The sequence below is a fragment of the Leopardus geoffroyi genome, chromosome X (assembly GCF_018350155.1).
Source record: "Leopardus geoffroyi isolate Oge1 chromosome X, O.geoffroyi_Oge1_pat1.0, whole genome shotgun sequence".
NCBI classification, from domain to species: domain Eukaryota; kingdom Metazoa; phylum Chordata; class Mammalia; order Carnivora; family Felidae; genus Leopardus; species Leopardus geoffroyi.
In genome coordinates, this window is record NC_059343.1 from 3,816,693 (window position 1) to 3,841,918 (window position 25,226).

Genomic DNA, 25,226 nt, shown 5'->3' on the forward strand with positions numbered 1-25,226 from the left:
AGGGTAGGTAGCTGGATTTGGTACACCAAGCCTTGTCACCTTGGCCACAGCAGCAATTTGGAACGGGCTTTCTGGAATCTTTTCAACATATGCCTTGACTTTTTATACAACTCACAGCGCTGGCATTGGTGACAAGTTTTATTAACTCGCTGCTCAAAATTCCCTTCCTATAAATGTTCTCCAACTCATATCCATGGTAAATGGACGACTTCTCTTTCAGAATTTGCAGGAGGGCAGTCTTGAAAAAAAAATCAATTTACTGAGATATGATCAGCATATAAAAGGTATGCATGTTTCATGTGTACGACATGAGTTTGGCAATGAGGGTACAGCCGTGGAACTGTGACCACAAGCCACACCATAAATGTATCCACAACGCCAAAAGTTGCCTCTCACCTTGTTTGCGTATTATTACTCTTTCCGCGTGTGTGATATCCTACAAAAGATCTATCCTCTCAGCACATTTAAAAATATCCTAGAGACTAGGGGTGCCTGGGTGGCTCAGTGCGTTGAGTGACTCTTGATCTCAGCCCAGGTCATGATCTCACGGTTCGTGGGATTGAGCCCTGTGTTGGGCTCTGCACTGAGAGAGTGGAACTTGCTTGGGCTTCTCTCTCTCCCTCTCTCTCTGCCCTTCCCCTCCTCGTGCTCTTTCTCTAACTCTCTCTCTCTAAAAATAAATAAACTATATATTCTCCACCATTCTACCTGCTCTTCCTGTGAGGCTCTTTTAGATGCCACATGAAAGGAAGATCGTGCAGTATTTGTCTTTCTGTGTCTGGCTTATGTCACTGAGCATAATGTCCTCCAAGTTCATCCATGCTGTCATAAATGGCAGGATTTCTTTCTTTGTAAGGTGGATTAATATCCCATCGTATGGATAAACACCACATCTTCTTTATCCACTCATCTGTCTGTGGACTTTCGGGGTGTTCCCAACTGTTGGCTATTGTGACTAATGCTGCAATGAACTCGGGGGTGCAGGTGTCTCTTTGGGATCCTGACTGCATTTCCTTTGGATATATACCCAGACGTGGGAGTGAGCAAGGCAGTCTTAAAGTCACTCTGCATTGGCTGGGCCCCTTGATGCAGACATCGGCAGGGGCTGAGCTGCTTCCTCTCCACCCCTGTGAACCCCAAAGTTTGCATACCCAGAGAAAGAAGAAAGTTTGTCTGACATCCCTAGTCTCAGCCCTACTGAGCTATGTTGCTTTGGTCTCTGGAATCAGGGGAGGGAAGCATTCACCATAAAGATATTGTGGAGTTTCCCAGTGTCCTTTCCGTTCCTGCTTATTACCTGCACTGGGAGACCCTGTGCACATCTCCATCTGTGGCGGTGCAGTTCATGTCCCTGCAACCGCTAGCAAACACTGAACCTGGCAGTTGTGGTTGTGTGTTTCCCGCAACGTCCTAAAAGGCACGGTGACCGTGGAACAACTCTGTTGATTAGCTCATGCCTCCTGGCTCGGGGAGAAATCAGGCTCTTCTCAAAAGAAAGCAGGCTTTGTGGGGGGAAAGATACCCTAAGGACAAAGTGAAATGTGAAACTGTGGTGATATTTATAGATTCTCTACCTTATCTTGGGAAGACTGAATGAAAGACAGGTGCGGAGCAATATCGGTTTGGTATGGATGCAGGAAAAGAGAGACGCTGTCAGTGCAGAATTGGTGAGGAGAAAGGCTTTGGGCAACTATTGGCAGCCTGAATCAGCCCCCTCCTTTTTGCGATGACTCCCACGCCTAAAAGGAGGGGATGAAAACCATATGACTTTTGCCATGCACTGTCCGACATGAAATGCTGCAGAAAGGACAGTCTTCTGCAAGGCTTTTCTGGGAGGTCCATAGAAGCACACCCCACCGCTCAGAACGTTCAGTGTGTTCCTAGGTAGCTAGACACACATTATTAATGGAAGTCTCTCCTCCGGTATTTTTCACAGCATGGAAATGATTCTAAAAATAACCTGCAGAATTATGTAACTCCCTGTGCCATTATACTCTTGCTTTTTTTTTTTTTTTTTTTTTTTTTTTTAAGAACTTCTAGATGGATCGGCCATGAGCTGTTTTGGCTAGAAGCAATATAAAAGATATATATCTCAATGGACCCTTCTCCTTCATTAAGTTCTAGACTGTGGATGCTCCTGGGAGTTATAATTTAATCTCTGCAATCTTCACAGTGCAATTTAAGCAGTGGGTTGAGTTGTAAAATGAGTGTTTCAACATCGAGCGCTCCAACAGTGAGATGTAAATGTTTTTACTGGTTTTTCTACAGCCCAGATTCTCCAAGAAAGTAAAAAAAAAAAAAAAAAAAAACAGAGAGAGAGAGGCAGTGAGCTCATAGTTTTGGGGGTGTGGTAGATGGGAGCTAGGTTCACAGAATACATCAGATTGCTGCAGGAAAGCCCTCCAACTGAGGATCTGGAGAATTCTGCAAGAAGCCACATTCTTCAAGCCCACTCTCTGAGAGCCGTCAGTGTTGATTCTGGAACTCGGGGATTCGGTACAGCTTGGAAGTCAAGATTAACGTCCGCCTGCTCTCTCCATTGTTCATTTTGTTTCAAAAAGCCTTCCTTTCTTTCCACTTTTATGAAAGGAAAGTACACAGAGGCATCTTATTACAACAATGAAATCTCAAATTGCCATTCAAATGGATTCAAAAGCACCTTGTACTGTGGACTTAAGTCATTAATGGAATCAGAATGTGCTGGTAAAACAATGGCTCTAAGACCCCAGAGGTGCACTGAGAGCCGCAAAGAAGAAGATTCACCTTTTCTATTTTTCAGTCGTGGAGAATGTGAACAAATTGTGAATTTCCTTTACACTCTACATAAAATACTCTGGTGAATATACGATTTCAGTTAGTAGAGAGGTGATTTATGACTTCTGTGTTTGCTCAGTGTTATTGTCATTGGAATTAAATAACTCAATGAAATCTATTTAGTTTGATAAGAATGAAAAATAGATGGGAATAAAGATACGTTCAAGTGTTTGACATTTGTCTTTTCTAATGGTTTAGAGTTATAGGTCCCTACATATATCTTGTCAAGGGTTCTTTTTAGACTCCCACTTATATTTAATTTTTATTTTTGATGTAAATTCATTGTGGGCCGAACTCTGCCTTCCTTCTTCTGTAGAAAAAAAAATGAATGTTTCTCATTTTCCTTCTTGAGCAAACCATGGTATTAGTTGAATTAAAACCATGGTATCCGTTGAATTCACATATAATTCTTTAAGGGGTACCTACGTGGCTCAGTTGGTTAAGCATCTGACTCTTGATTTTGGCTCAGGTCATGATCTCATGGTTCATGAGTTTGAGCCCTACATCAGGCTCTGTGCTGACAGTGCGGAGCCTGCTTGGGATTCTCTATCTCCGTCTCTCACTGAGAAATATGCAAACCATCTGCTTTCAGATCTTCCTATAGGTGTAGGAAGATAGGGTCTTACCTATTAAAACAGTGTTCATCTTATAAGTGTGAATGATGCTTCAATTAAGGTAACATCCTGGCTCACTCTGGTCTGACCATCATCTCTTACGCTGCAGAATTCTGTTGCTGATACAGCTACAGAAAATCAAAGCAAAACATTAACTCTTGGAACCATACAGATCTCTTTGAAGAATTATAGTTATTTTTCTATTTTATATGCTTGGCATAAATGATGTTTTCAATGTATATTTATTGGATGGATGATTACATGAATGAATGTAACCTATGTGCAAAATGCTGTGCCTTATAATTTGGAAGGCCACTAGGGATAGAGAAGGAGACAGAGAGATCTTCATCTTCTGGAACCTCCCTCAGCTCAGGGAGCTTCTGGTTTGTTGCCTTTCTCCATGAGTAATAAAAATAATAAGAATAAAATCCATAACATGCATGGAATAGAAGGTACTAGACTCATTTTGTTTTCAGGAGAACCATAGTTGAGGATTGGCTGCGGGAGAAAAGAAGGAAGTCAAACCACATGGCCTGAGGTGCTTTGGGGGATGCCTTTCCATTGCATAGTTGGCTTAATCCTGTTCCTGTGAAGTATTATTATCTGCATCATCCAAATAAGGAGATGGAGACCAAGGAAGCTACAACGGGAGGAGAGCTTCAAGGTTCATAAGTGGCATAAATGGGGTTCTGACCCTCGTATTCGAGGTCCAGAGTGCCAACCTGTTCGGCGAACATGAATCAGTTCATGCTAGAACTGTGTTTGTCTTCGAGATTGCCACAGCTTCAGAAAACATTCAGCAACAACACCAAGTCCTTTCCAGAATGCAAAGCTATTACTTTCCAGGCCACGACTTCTCCCTTCTTCCCTCGTCACAGTTACTCTTCATCATGCAACCAGTCATGCCCTTTCAGCTATCATTACTAGTACCCCTTGTGTGCAGGGCCACCCACCAAACTAAGAAGGTAGCAGCAAGCAAATGGCACTCCCTGCCCTGGCAGAGACGGTACCTTACCTCAGACTTAAACTAACACACACGTGTGGTCTCACGGTTTCTGTGGGTGAGGAGTTCAGGCACAGTGGAGTCCTCTGCTCAGAATCCATCAGGGCTTCCATAGACGTATCGTCCGTGCTGAGTTGTCATCCGGAGGACCGACTGGGGAAGAATCCACAGTTAAGCGCAGATGGGTTGTGATGTCTCATTTCCTCGAGGGCCCTGTTGGGTTAAGTTTGCACCTGCATGTGTCCTTCTGAAGGAAAAGAACTAATACGTATGAAATGTTGGACTAGCATCCTTGACAATTTTGTCTAAAAGAAATATTTAAGGGTTCTTTTTTTTGTTTCATGGACCTAATGTTCTCTTTGGAGCATAGAGGTGGTTATTTGGTTTTCAATTTTCCAATGTTGTATTAATTTTTAGGAACATTCTGTGTAAGAGATTAATGGCTTCCTTAGTTAGTTATAAGTACACTCAAAACTATGCTGGGGTACCTGGGTGGCTCAGTCTGTTAAGCATCCAACTTTGGCTCAGGTCATGATCTTGCAGTCTGTGAGTTTGAGCCCCACATTGGGCTCTGTGCTGACAGCGTGGAGCCTGGAGCTTGCTTCGGATTCTGTGTCTCCCTCTCTCTTTGCCCCTCCCCTGCTCACACTCTGTCTCTGTCTCTCAAAAATCAATAAACATTTAAAAAAAATTTAAAGACTACTATGCATACTCTACTCATCTACAAGTATATTCCCGGGATTTAAGAGAATATACTTTTTGATGTCCATGCCCTACCAAAACACACACACAGACACACACAGACACACACACACACACACACACACACACACAGAGTCCTGATAAAGAGTGGCACTTAGGGCTCCTAACTGGTTCCATCAGTAGACCTTGCAACTCTTCACCTCTGGGTTGTGAGTTTGAGCCCCATGTTGGGTGTAGAGATTACTTAAAAATAAAATCTCTTTTTAAAAAAAGAATGACACTTAAAGTTTTTGTATGTGTTTAAAAAAAAACAGTATTTTCTGCCTTAAATTTATTTCAGTAATCTCTACACGCACCTTGGAGCTTGAACTCACAACTCCAAGATCAAGAGTAACACACTCTTCTGACTGAGCCAGTCAGGCACCCCAAAAGCTCTTTTTGTTAAGTAAGCTCTAAGCCCAACATGGACCTTGAACTCACAACTCCAAGATCAAGAGTGTCCTGCTCTACTGGCCCAGCCAGCCAGGCGCCCCCCAGCATTTTCTTCTTATTTACCTCCTGTTTCTATTTATTTTCTTCACAGGAGACCGAATGATCTGAATTCTCTCTAATTCTTTGTCACAACAATGGTTGCTACCTTTATACACTGTCACTGTGAAGTATTATCAAAACATTAAAAAAAAAACACCTCCTTTTTAGGATATGGATCATAGAAAGCTAACAGTGTTTTTCTTTCTAATGCTGGTCACATTATGAAACTCAATTTTGCTTAGATCCATTCCATCTCCGAATTGTCTTCCAGTTAAAGTAGGTTCAATCCGGTCTGCACCTCCTTAAGATTATTCCTGTTAAATGCTGTAGCCATTTGCTTTTCTATAAAATTCCCTAAAATACCTTCCCTTTTACTGATACTGCCATCCTCAGACCCTTCGGTAAAGAAAAACCTTCGATTGAAGGAGAAAATCGGCCTGCTCCAGTACTGCAAACTTCCCAATGATTATTTCTCTAGCTCAGGATTCAGAAGCCATATTGTATCTTTCCAAGGCCAGTAGATTTCCTGCCATGGGGTTGAGTTCCCAAACCCCAAAGGCTTTGCTTTATTCGGGATCTCCATGAAAGCACTGTCTTCATGGGATATACACATTCGTACCAAGTTTAGCAACTACCAAAGGATCTCATGTTATATGATTGCTCATCCCATTTGATTTAAAACAGGTGCCATCATAAGCTTATAGTGACGTAGAAATGGTACACTTGATCCTGCCATTGTTGGCTCTGAGGTTTCCACATTACAATACATATGTCAAGAAACTACAGAAATCCTTCATGGTGTCAGCAAGTCAGAAGCCATTTGTTTACGGAAGCGTGCAGGTGTGATGTGCATATTCCGACAGATGCGCCAATGCAACTGTCAGAGATAGGCAGCACCTGCCCTACCATGGAACATTCCTCCTTCAGAACCCAGCTTCGGATTTTCTGACTGGGAATTTTGTAAAAGTGTAATTGTTGTAAAACTGAGAAAATTGCCCGGCTGTAAAACCCTTCAGATTTATCCGTGTATTATCTTTGCAGTTTTTCTTTAAAGAATAATAAAAAGAAAACCATCCAAGGGGATAGTAATTGCATAAAATGGCAGATAGCAAAGTAGATAAAATTTTAATCAAATCTTTTGGTGCTTAGATAGGAAAGGAAAATGTAAATCATTAAAAGGTTTATCTTTAAAAATTAGATGTAAACTGCTCTCTTCAGAGACCATCCGTATTTATTTTTTATGTTTTATAAAATAGAACCATGTTTTAATCAGTCATACAAACATGGACGAAAACGATTTTCTCGTGGGGCCATTCAAATTCATTTGGCCTGTTTATTTTGCACTGCAGACACCTGAAACCCACGTTCCTGGCACTGAGATGAAACGTGGACTTGTTTAGAGGAAATTTTCTGGACATAATGGAAAATTTTATGGAGTTTGAGTGAATTCCTGTGAGGCAGGCCTTATAGTATTGAGTATAACAAGACTGTGCTCTATTTTCCTTAACGACCAACATGAAAATACAGAAGGTTTTACAACGTAGGCAAAATGCCCTTTCCAAGGTAAATATACCTAAGACACCAGAGCCCCAAATACGTATTACTATGCCAGTGTCTGTGTGTGTCATAAAGGAGCTAGGAGCTCGTCCACCCCACTTTCTTTTCCCGGGAGCACGTGTACCAGAGACCCACATGGTTGTGTTCATCTCCTTGCTACTCAAAGCCTCCTCCATGGGCTGCAACATCAGCCTTGTCCAGAAGCTTGCTAAAAATGCAGAAGGTCCACCCCATCCTAAACTTGCTCAATCGGACACTTCAGAGTGATAAGCACCCCCCCACCCCTCCCCATGTGTCACCTGCACATTGCAGTATAGGAAGTTCTTGTAGAGAAAAGTCGCCTGGAGCCACTTGACCAGGGACATCTTTGCATAAAGGAGAAGGAACATTAATTGCACTCACTAACACTCAGTGAAGGTAGTATTGTCATACGATTTACTGATCCTATACCCGTAATTATCTTACTATTTATTATACAGGTTTGTACACCTGATTGCACACATGTACGCACACAAAGTCCTGTCTGCTTTCCCTCGGGGTACACACATTTCAGCTTATGTGGTGTTTTCTCTGGATGTGTTACCATCGTCACCCACCGTTTCCAAAACTACAGAGGAGAGGGGGCGCCTGGGTGGCGCAGTCGGTTAAGCGTCCGACTTCAGCCAGGTCACGATCTCGCGGTCCGTGAGTTCGAGCCCGGCGTCGGGCTCTGGGCTGATGGCTCAGAGCCTGGAGCCTGTTTCCGATTCTGTGTCTCCCTCTCTCTCTGCCCCTCCCCCGTTCATGCTCTGTCTCTCTCTGTCCCAAAAATAAATGTTGAAAAAAAAAAATTAAAAAAAAAAAAAAAAAAAACTACAGAGGAGAAACAGCTAAATATTCTGAAAACTCCACAACATGAAAGTTGTGACTCTGAGATTTAGAAATGACAGAGTATCTGTAGGGAGGAAGGGAAGTCGGTCTCCCTCAAGGTCAGGTCAGGGTTCATCATTGGATTCTCAAGTCAACACAAATCAGCTCACCGAGCCCATTTAACCTTTCCGAAATTTTTATTTTAGGGAGCAGGGAGCAGGCAGCGTGCTCTAGCTCAACAGTCTTCAACATTTTTTATCTGGGGGATCACTCTGCCTTTTGAAAAATGATCCAGGACCTCAAAGAACATTTTTAGTCTGGGTTCTATCTATCGTCATCTGGCAAAAGTGGAAATGAAAATGGAGAAACATTTGAAGTATTTACTTATTACTATATTAAATTTATATTTAATGTAATAAGCCCTTTGCATGCTAGTATAAATAACATCTTTTATTAAAAATGACTGTATTTAAAAAAATAGTGATTAGGGACCCATTGTTATGTATCTGAGCAAATCTCCTCAGTGAGCTTCATAAAAGGCAGCTGGATTCTCAGATTGGGTTCTGCATTCAGTCTGTTATAATATCACCTGTCATGTAGTTTCTGGAAAATGTTACTGCAAATCAGTGAGGGAATGAGAGAGGAGGAAAGGCAACAGTGTCTGAGAATTGTCATGAGCGGGGTTTTGGCCCAAGGACCTTTGGAAAGGGTCCTGAGACACTAAGGGTTTCCTGAGCCGCAGTATGGAAACATGTGCTTGAATTTGTGGAAAGCTGCCTCCCACGGGCAGAATAACAGAAGTCAGGACCACCTTCATCATATTCAGGGATCAGTACAAAATAAAAACGTGGGGCCCCTTGATCTCAACTTATTGTGAATTTTAAGATGGTTGAGAGCAGAGCGTAAAACCAAGTCGGTGATGGGGGTGGGTCTTCTAAGAGTGAGTTGCCTGCAAAAGACGTGGTAAAAAGTGAAATAAATAGTATTTCTGGCTGTAATGTTGGGAATGAATGGAGCTGTGTTTGGGTGATCTTTGGGACACCACTGGCTTCTCATGTGTCCAGTAGTGGGGGCAGGGCTGTTACTTGTGCTTAGGGCTGGATGTGAGACGCTAGAGTGTTTCCTCGTGGTTTCTGCTTTTGGTTTCCCCCACCCACCTTCCCCAGGCAGAGTGGATGTCTTCACGCTCTCTCATTTCCCCAGAAGTGCGTGGATGTTCCTTGTTCATCGATGCTAGCCTGATGTCAAGGATGGGGAGGGTGTGGGGGAAAGGGGTGCAGTGATCTGTCCTCCTCATCTAATGTCAGATTTAGCTTGCTCTTGTATTCCCAGGGTTTAGAGATGGGACCTTCTCAGCATCCCTGGCCTCCCTTCTCTGTCAGTGAAACTTGGATTGGCATCTACGGTTGGTCTTGGGTGGGAGGGAGTTTATGCCCTTTCTCTGGAGGTAGCAGAGTTCTGCTTGTCACCAGTATAGGATCTGGGGGCCAACAGAATTTTCTGCCCCTCCCTTAGGATTAGAGGATTTGTCTGCTATGCTTGACCCAGCTGCAAAGCGTCTGTGCCTGGGCCCTGGGAGTGATGTCACTTGCTGTACCTTTGACCAGACATTGAAGATTTTGTTCCCTATGAGAAGAGAATTCAGGGAAGGTGGTGGGTCTTTGTGCTTTTCCCTTGGCAGGTGTTGGTCAACCCCATCACACCTGTACCACTGAGGTGGAGTCTGTCTCACGTCCCACTCTGCTTCCAGCCTCTCTCTTGAGAAACAGTAAGACCACCTGAGAGCTTGTGAGTAAGTGTAGACTCTCCTTGTGCCTGGGGTCCTAAGCATAAAACTAAAAATGTAAACCCAAGATGCTCATTAAGCTATAAAGTAAACATGTACTGAATATTTTAACTTATTAAAGAGGGAATTGGTAAGATCTATGGTTGGTTTGAGCATTTACGGTCTGATAAGGAACACTGAAATGAATTTACAAATGGATATAAAACTGACCAACTCATGTACTGGTTTCCCATTGTGCAGCCAAGCAAAGTTGATGTGTGGAAAGAACATCGCACTGGCAAAAGGTGAAAAGCAACTTTTTTCCACGGGACCTAATTTGCATTGCTTTGGACAGGAATTATTTGTCTTGCTCTCTGTTTGTTGTCATTTAGAAAGTTGTAGATAGTCTGGTGAAGGCCTATGAAGGAAGAGACTACCTGAATGGATGAGCTAGCTAGGACATCCATGACATTTCAGTGTTTCAAACCTTCACCTTAGAGGGCGTGGGGTTGTTCCAGATTGGCACACTAGCCCTCAGTTGAGCTATAAAAGTTGGTTAATATTTCAGCAGATTTTGTCTTGCTTATTGTAGGGGGCCAATGGCAGGCTGCCTCAAGATGGGCCACCTTGGCATGAACAGTATTTTGAGTTAACAGCAATCGAAATGGAGCAGATTCAGGAAAAACTCTTTACCTCCTCCTCAAGTGTCTAAATTTACACTGGAAAGGAGAGCCTCCACTAAGAAGAGAGGTATTAATAAGAGCTTCTTCTTTACCTAAGACACTTAGAGCAACCTTTGTTTTCCACACACATCCTGTCACCTTCCTGCTAATGGTCTTGCTCCTCTTGGTATCCTCAGACCCCTACCCGTCTTGTTCAGGTCACATAAGCTTCCCACTGCCTGTCTTTGGAATTTCCAAATCCCTGTAAGTACAAAACTAAATTTGATGTTCTCCTGTTAATGGGTCTCATGTCAATTTGACTTTTCATCCAGCTGTAAAGACCCTGAAGGGCAGAGGAAAGTTTTCCTCATCAGCATTATGAAGGGGAGAGGAATATGACACCAAAATATCCCTCTTGGGCATAAAGGTTATTTTGAGCCGATTCATTTTGAGGAGCTGCAGACATATAAGAAGCTCCACAAACCTAGTAGAAATTTACCTTTTTACGTTTAAAAGGGAAATTTCCATTTGCAAGGGTGTCCCCTCGTCTGTGCCAGAAAGAGAGGGATGGCTGAATCTCTAGAAACTCGTATCAATGGGGAAGACAGTGACTTATGTCTGCCTAACGACCATCCCCTTGTCCTGTTCTTCTGTTATTGCAGGCAGTTCTCAGCCAAGAACCTAGAAAGGTAGAGGGAAAATGATTTCTCCCCACCTACACTTTCCAGAGTGAAGGATGGCTCTCCCCTCCATGCTGAGATAGGTAATGGAGGTGGCATATCTCATCCCTCATTGGAAGGTCTTAACCACATTGGAGGGCTCAAAGCAAGTTCAGATTTCTGTAGGTTATCCTTCTCTTTCTCCTTGTAAGAGTAGAAGCGGCATTCTTTGCAGCTTCAGACAACCTCAGTAGATGTGGAAGAAAAAGGAGTGGTTTGATATTTTGACTGTCATGCTACACATACTAGCTTTGTTTGGAGGTGTGGGGAGCAAAGGAGAGTGGGCCTTGTTCACTGGAGGCTTGAAGTAGTGAGTAAAGAAGACAGACGTATGAAAATTCCCTGCAGGACACGGCCATGGGCAGTGAGACAGAAACTGGTACTGGGTGGTAAGAATCACCTGTAATCCCTATGCTTAAATTGGAACTTCCTAATTAAATGCCTTTCCCTCCGTTTGGTGGCATTTATATTAGTATTAACTTCCTTACACAGAACCTTTCCAGGATTTGGTTTATTTAAGTAATTGCCAATGGCTTGGAACAGGCAACAATTGTGCTTGATTAGGCAACCTTTCAGGACAAAAAATAAATAAAATAAAATCAGGTGTACTTTAAGGAATAGGCTAAGTGAAAATAATCTGTGTGAGGTCGCTCAGTGCCTTATGGTATTCCAGGGACTTGCACCAAGAAGTTATTTTTATGCAATAAATATCTAAGTTCAATGGGAAACACAATAATATTGCAGGCATCGAGTATGCAACATAACAACACAACCTCTCTTCTTGTACCATGATGTGGTTGTGCTTTGACTTATTAGTGAGAGCTAGCTTTTATATTGTGTTTCCTAAGTCACCTGAAATCTGTATTTTAAAAGATTTAATTTTGGGAACAGTTTTAGGTTCATAGAAAAACTGAGAGGGAGGTGCAGAGGTTTTCCATATACCTCCTGCACCCACCCACACATCAGCCTCCCCTGTTATCAACATCCACACTAGAGTGAGGCATTTGTTGTAACTGAGGAACCTATATTGACACATCATTATTTCCCAGAGTGCATACTTCACATTAGGGCTCGCTCTTGGTGGTGTATGTTCTACGGTTCTGGAGAAACGTGTAATGGCCCGTGCCCACCGTTACAGAATCGCACAGCCTAATTTCACCGCCCTAAAAATCCTCTGTGTTCTGCTAATTCATCATTACCTCCTCCCCAACCCCTGGCAACCCCTGATCTTTTTACTATTGCCATAGTTTCGCCTTCTCCAGAGTATCATCGAGCTGGAATCATAGACTATGTAGGCTTTTCAGACCCGTCTCTTTCACTGAGAAATGTGAACTTGACATTCCTTCATATCTCTTCACAGCTTGAGAGCTCATTTCATTTTTAGTGTGAATAATTCCATTGTCTGGATGGACCACCATTTATTTATCCAGTCACCTATTGAAGGACACCCTGGTTGTGTCCAAGTCTGTGCAATGATGAATAAAGCTGCTAGACAGCCACCCATGAGCGGGTTTTGGGGTGGACATACGTTGTCAGCTCTTTGTGGTAAGTACCCAGGAGCACGATGCCTGGGACGTAGTGGAACTGGAGTACGTTTCACTTTTGAAGCAACCACCAAAGGGGCTGCACCATCCTGCATTCCGCCCAGCGGTGGATGAGCCTTGGTGCCGCTCCACTTCCTGGCCAGCATTTCGCATTGGTCTTTGTTCTGGACTTTGGCCATTCTAGCGCACGCACAGTGCTATCTCACTGTTGTTTCAATTTGCATTTCTCTGATGACATTTTTCATTAAAATCTTTTCTATTTCATCACAAGTGGACAGGTCAGCAGGACCAAACGCAGTGTTATTTTTCAGATGCTGTTACAGAGAAACTTAGACTCAGCATGCTGATTAAACGCTCTCGAGTTTGCGCTATTGTAAGCGATAGATGAGGTTTTAGAATGGAGGTGTTTTCTCGTGCTCTTCTTTGTCATTGCAGAACCTGGTACTTTGCGTTAAAGAGAACAGTTTACAGTGGATCTAAGCCACGCGTAGAAGACTCCAGAACTGTATGGCTGTTTTATTTTCCTTAATTCAAAATAGAACATGTCACAGTCCACACGTGAAGTTGCTATTGCTGGCAGACTTTTTGTTTCGCCTAAATTATTGGCAGAATTCTCTCCAGTTCCCTACAGTATGTGTGTGCACTGGGTTTGGATCAATGGTCTTAGCAGGCAATTATAGACACGCAGGGAATTTGGAGGAAAGAGCGAAGATAATACGGTGGTAGGACAACCACATGGGCTTACAGTCCACACTGCCTTTTTATGAGCACCATCGGGACCAGACAAAGATATGGAGAGGAACTTATGCCCATATTGATGTGACTAATTAATGCTCTGCCCACACCCATAACTCACACTTAGGCTCCATGGTTTCTCTGTCTCTACAGTGGACACGAGTTTTACAATTCTAGGAAAGACATCGGCAAATTTGTTTCCTATTATCAGGAGTGCATGGAAAGTTGGGGAGAGTCCTGTTTGTCTAGTTTGCCTTTGATATTGATGTGTGGATGTTACCTGCCATGATGCATCGCATTGGGGAAGGCATGGAGGGGTTTCCATGCTTTGGAAGTTAACCAAGCCTGAGTTGTAGCCATGACTTGGCCATGATAATAATAATGCCCCTTAAGTGTGTTAGTTCTTAAGTGGGTAAAAAGCACATGGCACATGACTCAATGAAGAGGAGGATTACGGTTATTTTCAGCAATAGGTGGATGTAATAAACATATGCTTTTAAAAAAACGTTCAGGGGGCGCCTGGGTGGCGCAGTCGGTTAAGCGTCCGACTTCAGCCAGGTCACGATCTCGCGGTCCGTGAGTTCGAGCCCCGCGTCGGACTCTGGGCTGACGGCTCAGAGCCTGGAGCCCGTTTCCGATTCTGTGTCTCCCTCTCTCTCTGCCCCTCCCCTGTTCATGCTCTGTCTCTCTCTGTCCCAAAAATAAATAAACGTTAAAAAAAAAAAAAAACGTTCAGTGGTTTCAAGGAATATAACAAGGTGTCACAAAAGAACTGGATGTTCTTTGAAGCAAGGATCTGTTTTCATCCTCCTCAGTGCCAGCCTTTAGACAGTGAGAGGGTGATTCATGCTGAGTACTAGCAATTAACTGTCTATGATTGAAATGGTCAATGGTTTTATCTATTGATTTTCAATTACGGTGACTGCCTTGTTCACTGCCCTGCTTCTGTCCCTCGTTGAAGGAGATTTTGTGGAGGGTCTTGCTTTCATGCCCTGAATACTGTTGACTGGACCCGTGCAGAGAATCTGATCAAGAAGGAGAGGCTGGACAGGTCAGGCGTGCGCTGGGGTGCACAGGGATCAAACACGCTACTAATACGCTCCTTCCAGAAACCTCAGGTAAGTAACTCTTAGAAGGGGATGTCTCCAAGTGGGGGAGCGGAGTCTGCAGGAATGCAGAAGGACAGTGAGGAGGAGGAAGCCCTGAGTGACAGGTGAGCAGCAGCGGATATGAAGTAGAGAAGGGGAAAGAGAGGAGGGAAAAGAAAGGAGCTGGTACCTGGGGAAGCAAGGAGCAGACACGGGATAGAATGAGAGGGGCCAGGACAGTAAACATGAGGAAGGAGCCAGCAGACCTCCACGCAGTTAGCCCGGTAACAACCTGATGTTTGATGTCTGGGTCTGGTTTCCCTTCTGGTCCGTCAGTGCCTTGAAAGGAAATGATCTTTATTTACTTATTTTTTCACATCCATCCATCCATTCATTGTAGACAGAGCATGTGAGCAGGGTGAGGGGCAGAGGGAGAGAGAATCCCAAGCAGGCTCCACACTCAGCACAGAGCCCGACTTGGGGCTTGATCCCCAACCCTGGGATCATGACCTGAGCTGAAATTAAGAGTCAGATGCTCAACTGATTGAGCCCCCCCAGTGCTCCAGGAAATGAGGTTTATTTTTAATTTTTTGTTTATTTTTGAGAGAGGGAGGAATCAGGCGGGGAAGGAGCAGAGAGAGAGGGAATCCCAAGCAGGCTCCGAGCTGTCAGCGCAGAGCCTGACGTCGGGCTGGAACTCACAAACTGCAAGATCATGACCTGAGCCGAAACCAAGCATCAGATGCTTAACCAGCTGAGCCACCCAGGCGCCCCAAACAATGTTTATTTTTAAGCTTATTTGAGTCAATATCTGTTAACTGCTGATGCATCAAACATTAAAAAAATCAGATACTAAATTTTGGGTTTGTGTATTACATGAACACAGGCTAAATATAGAAAGCTTTGCATTTCAGATAATTAGGAGAAAAAATAGCATCATAGTAAATCCCCCTAAAGAGAATTACTAATATTTGTCTACATTTCCTCCCACCTTTTTTCAAGTGTATTGTATGTATTGTGATATTTATATCCAATTTATTTAATCCTCAATAGAGTATATTACATTTTCTAAATTTGTATGTGCTTCTCACCACGTTGGTTTCTGATACATAGTGGTCCACTGACTTGATGCAGTGTCATTTATTTAAACCTTTACCAACAGGAGGCATTTACATTGTTGGTCCTTTTTCTTAATTTCAGCTCAGGTCGTGATCCCAGGGTTGGGGATCAAGCCCCAAGTCGGGCTCTGTGCTGAGTGTGGAGCCTGCTTGGGATTCTCTCTCCCTCTGCCCCTCACCCTGCTCACATGCTCTGTCTAAAATGAATGGATGGATGGATGTGAAAAAATAAGTAAATAAGATCATTTCCTTTCAAGGCACTGACGGACCAGAAGGGAAACCAGACCCAGACATCAAACATCCGGTTGTTACCAGGCTAACCGCTATTGACTTTGTTTTTATTTTCACAAATGAACTAAGACTACCACTGTTGTCCGTCAGCCATTTCCCTTAAAGGCTCTGCATTATTATTTAAATTTTTTTCTTTCAATGTTTATTTTTGACAGGCAGAACACGAGTGGGGGAGGAGCAGAGAGAGAGGGAGACACTGAATCTGAACCAGGCTCCAGGCTCTGAGCTGATAGCACAGAGCCTGATGGGGGGCTCAAAGCCACGAACTGTGAGATCATGACCTGAGCTGAAGTCGGACGCTTAACTCACTGAGCTACCCAGGCGCCCCTCCTCTGCATTATTTTTAAATCATCTTATGGCATTTGTTGTGGAAAACCCCCTGAGGATAATCTATTTTTTTCTTCCATTTTTTTAGGTCACTTATATTTCCTGCTCGAATGCCTGTATGTGATTCTTTTCTCTTCCATGAAGTTCTTGGCAAGCCCTCTGGGTCACCAAACTCAATTATTTCCTCGGCTTTAGGAAAATTCTTTCGATGATGGTTTCAATACTGTTTTCCCTGCAGTGGTCTTTATTTTCCCAAGTTCCAACTGTTCTTTGGAGTTGAAAGTAAGATCCTGGGGGACTCTTAAGCCTGAGAAATGTAATACATTCTACCATCATTAAAAAAAAAAAAAAAACAACTCGTGAAAAACTAATTTGTGTTCTCTTCGTTCGCCTTCATTCCGCCATCTGAGATTGGCTTACTGGGTTGATTTCCCCACACTTTGCTCTTCATCTCGGGATGGCGTTTCTCAACTCCACACAATCTTTCCCAGCTCTGCCTATTGTTACCCCTCCCCTACTCCACACTTTAGATCTCATTCTTTTCATGTTTAATTTTTGAGAGAGGCAGAGCATGAGCAGGGCAGGGGCAAAGAGAGAGGGAGACACAGAATCCGAAGCAGGTTTCAGGCTCCGAGCGGTCAGCACAGAGCCCGAAGCGGGGCTCAAACCCACGAACCATGAGATCATGACCTGAGCCGGTCTGTCATTCACCCGACTGAGCCACCCAGGCGCCTGTACACTTTAGATATTCTTAACTATGTTAGAAAGTATGCCATGTACAGCATGGTGATTCTAGTTAATCCCACTGTGTTGTATATTCGGAAGTTGCTGGTTTGTAAGTATGTGTGATGATGGATGTGAAGCAGACTAGTGGGGTGATCATTGTGTAACATTACAAATATCGAATCATGATGGTGTACACGTGAAACTATTCTTATACGTCAGTTATATCTCAATAAGAAAAAGAAGACACTGGACCTTCTGATCTTCATCTTGGACACGTGGCTTCCAGGATTATAAGAAATGTATATAGTTTTTTAAGCCTAAAAGAGAAAAAGGGGCATGAGGGTCCCTTGTACCTAGGCTTTGGCACATATTTGCTGCCTGGGTCATGTTTTCTTCTCCCCAGATCCATCATGTCCATTGTGATTCTTTTTCCTCTGAGACATCATGTCTCACAAGAAGCCTTTCCTATTGTCCTAAGGGATGTGCCCATATCTCTGGGTTAGGTGTTCCTCAAATGTATTTTTGAGGACTCTATTACCTACAAAAATGCCGCCAGTCTATTTTAAGCTATAAAAAGGCAGGGAAAATATGTCTTGCTCACCAGTCTGTTTTCATTGCAGAGCACTGAAATTATTTCAGAGCATTCTAAACAATAAACATTCAGCATATCTCTTGTATCATTAATTATTTAAGAATGTCCCCTGTGAGTGAGGGAAGATCTGGGTGAGGGAAGATCTATAAAAGCCTGATGTTTGCACAAAGCGTGTAGAGTCAGAGCCTCGTCATTGGGAGAATAGCTTTCAAGCAAATCAGTACTTTTGAGCCAACATGTTGTCGGAGGTGGAGGAACCCCTACTTCTTGACCTGTCTGTATCAGAAGCTTTTCAAATATTGTCCATTTACATCTTCACAAGTGCTTGGCGAACTAGACAGGAGTGGTCCTGCTTTGAAAAGAAAGAGACTGAATGATGGGAGAGGTGCCCAGTTCCACCAGACATTTGCACCAGATTCTACTCCGAGCTGCTGTGAATCTGGTTTCATGATTTTGATTGGAAAACCCAGACTTTGCACCTCCATGTAAAGCTTGGGCTGCACTCTTGAGGGCACTTGATTGACCTGAGAGGCTTCCCTGATTTTGAGAGTCCCCCCTGCCACTCCGCATTGCCCCTCCCAGCCCTGTGTCCCTCCAGGTTGTAACGGGGGGGCTGAGGGCATCCACCTAATTTCAGTTGCAGCCTCATGTAGCGTGCTAGCACAGGCCCATGGCAAACGCAATTCGATTCTCCCTGTCTTCCTTTACTACTGAGAATCGTGTTCCTTCCAAATCCTTGTTCTTCCTCATGGATTCCTGCCTGTCTCACTCCCAACACCACCCCCTCGAAGAATTATGCTGTGCAAACTGAGAAGTCCTCTTCTCTGCCATGAACATTTTAAATTCGCATGGAGTAAATTAGAGTCTTTCCAGTATGTGGTTATTATGCCACAAACAGCAAGAACATTACACTATTTTTTAACATTCCTCAGATTTTACACCCTGGTCCCATTTTTATAATTACTAAACAGACACATGGAGAACATTTATTGTGAAAATGTTAAAATCGTTTTCTTTTCGAACTGGTTGCTCATAGGCAGCTCTGGAAGCAAAGCTTGGGGTGACTTGGGTCACATATTAAAAGATACGTGGGGGGGGGGGCGCCTGGGTGGCGCAGTCGGTTAAGCGTCGGACTTCAGCCAGGTCACGATCTCGCGGTCTGTGAGTTCGAGCCCCGCGTCGGGCTCTGGGCTGATGGCTCAGAGCCTGGAGCCTGTTTCCGATTCTGTGTCTCCCTCTCTCTCTGCCCCTCCCCCGTTCATGCTCTGTCTCTCTCTGTCCCAAAAATAAATAAACGTTGGAAAAAAAAAAAAAAAAAGATACGTGGGGTGGAAGGCAGCACCCGTGGTCAACCAGGTGAGCCCGAGCTCCCCAGGCAGGAGTAATGTGGTTGTGGAGGTGACGTCTGGGACCTTCCATCGCTCATGGTTGAAATGCTGTCCACCTGATATCCACTTAGGGGTGACCTCAGGAGTGAACTCTGTCTTTCTCCTCCTGATCCTCATATCTCTTCATTTTATCTTGACCTCTGGCAAGACCCTTACTTTTTCCATGTTGACATACCAACTGGCAGAGTCTGGTTATACCCAGAGTGTCAGGTTCAGTTTATTTTATTTTTTTAAATGTTTATTTTTGAGAGACAGAGAAAGCACACGAGCAGAGAAGAGACAGAGAGAGGGGGGAGACATAGAATTTGAAACAGGCTCCAGGTTCTGAGCTGTCAGCACAGAGCCTGACGAGGGCTCAAACTCGGGAACGGCGAGATCGTGACGTGAACTGAAGTTGGATACTCAACTGACTGAGCCACTCAGATGCCCCAGGTTCAGTTTAAAATGTATGGGAGGTTTTATCACTCTAGGTTTTGTTTTTCCTGATCAGCTAGGAAGACCTACCAATAAAGATCGATCGGCCAGATATCATGACTTTAATGTTACGAAAAGGAAATATTTACCAAGAGACACAAAAGGTCTTAGGATAAATCAAGTTTGAGCACAAGGTCCGTTAATCCTTTTCTCCAGGATAGTGGAGCTCTCAGCACACTTTAGAGTATTCAGTAAATATGGTCAGTGTCATGATTTACATCTTTCTTCTTTTTATCTTTTACACCTTTGACACCATCTAGATGATACTGGTTCCAAAATCACGTGCATCGGAAGCTGTATTGGCAAGAAAATGGACAAGGTCATGTGAGTTATCCTTCTTATCACTCGACCCTGAGATTCCTTCTAACAAACAAGTGGGTGTGAGCTACCAGAAATGTGGCTTCCGCCAGGAATCTCCACTTCTGATGATACTATTTTGAATGAGTCCTTGGGTTTATGCAAAATGAATTTATTTACACATTTTTGTCAACAAGCATTTTTTGAAGTTACTGACCAAAGATGGTTGAGTAAAGATGTTTATTACACTCTTTCTCCTTAAAATCCACCATAAAAAACTGACAAAAACTACAGGGGAAAAAATAACCTCTGTCTTTAACAACATAAGAACATTTTCACAGAAACAATCACATTGAGTCACGTCTGCTGATTGAACATGGCTTAAAAAAAAAGATGGTTCCCCTTTTCTTGGAGGGCGAAACACAAAAAAGCTGAAGTGACAGTCAAGGTAATGGTGAGTGGGTGTGAAGAGTTGCATGCACACATATATAACACGTTGATAGTGTAAGGTTGTTCCCTTCATAGTATCATGACTTTTCCATCATTTAGTCCCCATATGTTAATTTGCATTTCAAATGTGGCATGTCCTGTCTGGCAGCAACTGGTTAACTGTCACGTCTTTTATCTTTCCTTGGACCTGTTGTGAACCTGCATCCAGCTTGCCTTGGAGTGAGGTCCTGGGCTATCCAATGTGGACATAATTCGTGGGGGTGACTTTCAATTCTGCATAAAAATCTAATTATATGTTTCCTTCTCTTTCCTTTCTCCACTGGCCAGGATGAACACAAACATGGAAACATCAGAATTTAGCTATGAAAAATTACGGCACCAAACAATGGACAGCAATTGGTGCCTAAACCATTTCTTAGAGAAGTTATTTGTGACTCAAGATAGCTTGTTTCAGACATCACGTGAGTAAGGGTACTATAGTGTTTGAACCATTATACAGTGGTGGGTTTATTTCATCAGTCAGGGTTACCTTATCTAATACAGTGTATGACTGTTCCCTTGCTTTGAAAAAGGGAATTAAATACTTTCATCACAGGTAAGCCCAATATTAGACAAGCCTGGAATTCGTCTATGTGCTCTCCTTTCTTTTCCTTTCTTGAACAGTTCATCCTAAATCCATAGGGTAGGGCTGACAACAACAGGTGTCCATGCCAGGTCAGGGAGAGAGCTTCAGTGTTCCAGAACAGGATGTCAGAGCCAGTATAAGCAGGAGAGGTAGCACCAGTGTGGGGGAGAGGAAGCCAGATCAGCTATGGGAAATTGGATACATATGGGGAGGAAGAAGAATTGGCATGTGCATTAGTCACGAGGGGAGCCAAGGTTCTCATGGTCAGATAAGGGAGTTAAAATTACGAATGGAGAAGGTTTCAGTGAAGACTGTGGTATGGAAATAGAATCAGAGGCATCTTTAACTCACGATTTTTGATGCAGTCAGAGATCCAAAGAAATGAATGTAGGTAGAAATGTATGCAGATATTCCCTAGTTCTGTTTAGTCAGAGGGCCTGGGAATAGTCCAATGAGCACATCGAGGGCCCAGGTTTTGGCTTCTATGTACCACTCTTTGTTAAGAGATACCAGGGCTCCTTGAGATAAAGAAAAAAAAAGGGTGGGGGGAAGTCCAGGGCTGGGCTGGATCAGGAAAAGTACAAGATGAGTTAGTAATGTCTTGTGTCAGAAAGTGCCCAAATGATGAGATCATGTCAAAGGACAGTGAGCCTTATTTGGAGGATCTAACACTGGTTAAACTGGGGACAGTTTGAATGAATTAGAAGCCATTGAGTGAAATGACAAACCATGAGGCCATATTGATCTAAATAAATCAAAGGAAAATGTTATGAGGACTAGGACATTTTCATAATTTGAAAGAACTGCCCAATGATACGTACTTACAAAGGGCAAATGAGTGCCTTTACAGTAAAGCATGAAAACATGTCACTTTAACGGAATGATCAAGTGACCATCATTGTTAACTGCACTAAAAAACGTTGTTCACCACAAGACAGGATCAAAGGGGAACATGTCATTACTTCTGGGATATTCCTGCCAAAGACACAAAGCTTGAATGGAGTCATGCAGACAGTTAGACAAACCCAATTTGAGGGGCATGCTGAAAAATAACTGGCCTTGTGAATTTCAAAATTATCAAGGTTGTAAAGGTCAAGGGAAAATCCGAGGAAATGCTCCGGATGAAAGACACAATCAAATGTCTCATGTGATTCTAGAATGTAATTTTGTTTTAATTTTTAATTTTTTATGGAATGTAATTATGTCTAAAGGACATAATTGTGATAGTTGGCAAGGTTAAATAAGGTCTGGCAATTAGACCATCTTAATGGATCCAGGATAATTTCCTTATTGTGATGTAAGAGTTTCCCCATTTGTAGAAAACCAGTAGGGCATTTTCAGGATTAATGATGCATCAGAGTCACCACATTGACTCACAAATGTTTCTGGAAATTAAAAATAGTTCTTTACCCTACACTTGGAACATTCTGTATATTTGAGGGTTTTTTCTTAAGTTGTAAGGAAATGGACTATCACCTTCTTCTTGTGAGACTTCTGAAAATGATGTGGACCTCTTTTGCCCCCAGCAAGTTCACTGCCTGTATGGATGGGGATCCCACGCAGGTGGGGTAGTTGAGTGAGGCACAGAAAAATCTTGGTCGAAGTTAACTGTGAACTAGTATCTCCTTTCCTGAAGAGTGGAGGCTGATGCCCTCCATTGAGGAATGAGGGGTTGTGCCCTCCCAAAGCTGCATCGCTGCAGTTTTGTTCCAGGTGAGTTGATGCCGCTGGAGAGGCCATCCAGACGGCTGAGTCAATGCTACTGCGCTGTGGGTCAACAGATGCAGGCACAGCTCCCTGGGTTTGCTCAACTCAGGTTGGGCTCCCGTGAGATCCCCAAAGAAAAGTGGAGGATGAAAATTCTCTCTTGTGTAGAACCACTAGCCCTCCTTCTTCTGTTTCCTTCTATATCTTCACCACTTTCCCTGATGTTTTGTCTCTGTTATCTTTTCTGCCTAAGCCTTTGAGATTTTCTTTATTGGCCTTCATGATGGTCCAGAATATCAATGCTTGATATTATTCTAGAATTGCTATCTAATGCAACACATAGGAGAAAGAAAAAAAATAATCTATCTATGATACAAGAGGGTGGACTTATCTTCAGAAAGGTTAGATTTGTAACTAAACCCTAAGAGAATGACCCAGAAAAAAAAATGGAGACATTAAAATGTTGAAGTAAAATGGCTATTTATGGTATTGACACACAAGTTCAATAATTTCCCCACACACGAGTAATAATACGTTAGAGAACAAGCTAACAGATAACCCACATTAGCAAATAAGCAAAAAATAAAGTGCCTCAAAATTAACTTAACAAGCCATGTACAAACATATTTAGAGAAAATGTTGAAACATCATTGACATATATTAAATAAGAATTAAATAAGTGGAAAAACATGTTATTATTTTCTTGGCGAGGGAGCTCCGTATTGTAAAGATGTCAATCTCCCTAAATTAATTTGTAAATTGAAAGCAATTTCAATATCAATGCCAACAGGATTTCTTTGAGTACAAGAAAAGCTGGTTCTCTGAGTAGTGAGGAAGCATCAGCCCCTCCGGATACACAGATGGGTTATAAAGCTACGTGTATCATAGGCACTTGGTATTGGCAGAGCAATAATCAGAGAGCAATCAACAGGACAAAGAGTCCATAAATAGATTGACACACAGAAGGGAATTTAGTGGATGACAAAGAGAATATCCCAAATGAGCGAGGAAGAGAGAATACACTTAAAGCTGTGAGACAGCGATGTGGCCATCAGAGGGTACAATACGTGCATGCACAAATAAGTGTATATACAATATAATTCTTCTTTTAAATGCTTGTTTATTTTGAGAGACAGAGAGAGCATCGGTGGGGAGGGGTAGATAGAGAATCCCAAGCAGGCTCCATGCCGTCAGCACTGAGCCCAGTGCAGGGCTTGAACTCACGAACGATGAGATCGTGACCTGAGCTGAAATCAAGAGTTGGATGCTTAACCGACTGAGCCACCCAGGTGCTCCTATATAACTGTAGTTCTAAATAGTGTCTGTGTGTACATAGAGATGGTACATAGATAGATGAGATAAAGATAGATATATAGATTAGATATAGATAGGTAGGTAGGTAGGTAGATAGATAGATATTCCTATTTATCTACCTGTGGCTTATTTTATTCATTACATAAATTTAAAAATGAGGGTAGAGGTTCCAGAACGGAACAGGAAATTCAGTGATGAACTGGAGACAACTTTCAAAGCAAGACAGAAACTCCAGGCACTACACAGATTTACTGATTTGGCCACACATGAATTTATATTTTCTGCATTCAGACACATACTAGAAATGAAATCAAAGAACAAATTTTAAAAAATGTATCTCTTGGCCTAGGCCATCCTGAATTTGAACACAGGGATGCTTTCGTTTGTGCATTTAATTATTTGGTATCATCAAAAGCCGACAGCATAGCACACGACATTAATGGTTGCTCCAGACACATTAAATTGATTATCGGTTCTGTTTATTAGAACTCCGTAAGTGGAAATATAAACATTTTCTCCATATCCAGGCAGGAATTGATTCACTTATCCTTAGGAAGTAAACGAAATCCAAGCTCCCAGAATTCAGCTAAGCATGAACTTTGGGATACAGGAGGAAAAATAAATCAACACTATGAGAACTCATTCAAATTATAAGAAGGGATTCAAGTTATAGAATGCTTTGAATTCTATAAACTTTGGGGGTTTTTGGTAACAGCTTTATGGAGACACAATTCACACACCATGCAACTCACCCATTTAAAAGCGCACAATTGAATGGTTTCTTGTATGTTCACAAAATTGTGCAACCACACAATAAATTTACAGATATTTTCATCAGCTCAGAAAAACAGCCTGTACATTTTGCATGCAATTCCTCACCACCCCTCCCCTCCAATCCATGCAACCACTAATGCAGTTACTGTCGCTAAAGACTTGCTTACTGTAGACATTTCATATAAATGGGAGTCCCACAACATGTGCTTTCATGACTGGCTTCTTCTCATGGCATACTGTTCCCAAAGACTACTCATGTTACAGCAGATGTCAGTACATCATTTCTTTTCATGGTGGACAGCCCATTCTATGGTTGGACCACGTGTGTTTTTTTTTTTACTTCATCCATGCACGGAAATGTGAGTTTTCCAACTTGCCTCTTTGTTTTCAAGACCGCTTTGGCTACCATGGTGTGCTACAATTGCGTATGAATTTTAGAATCAACTTTCCCATTTCTGAAATAGGCCATTGGGGTTTTGATGAAATGGTGGTGAATCTGTAGATTGCTTTGGTGAGTATCATTCACCATAACAAGATGAAGTCTTCCAGATTGTGAACAC

The 25,226-nt window shown here is 42.7% G+C and overlaps 1 long non-coding RNA gene across 1 annotated transcript in view; it reads right to left on the bottom strand.

Moving 5' to 3' along the window:
• Positions 1–627: 627 nt before the first annotated feature.
• LOC123594066 overlaps positions 628–25,226 on the bottom strand; it is a 491,068-nt gene continuing 466,469 nt past the window's right edge. The window contains exon 6 of the long non-coding RNA XR_006710656.1: positions 628–4,584. This is a non-coding gene — a long non-coding RNA (uncharacterized LOC123594066). The remainder of the gene's footprint in view (positions 4,585–25,226) is intronic.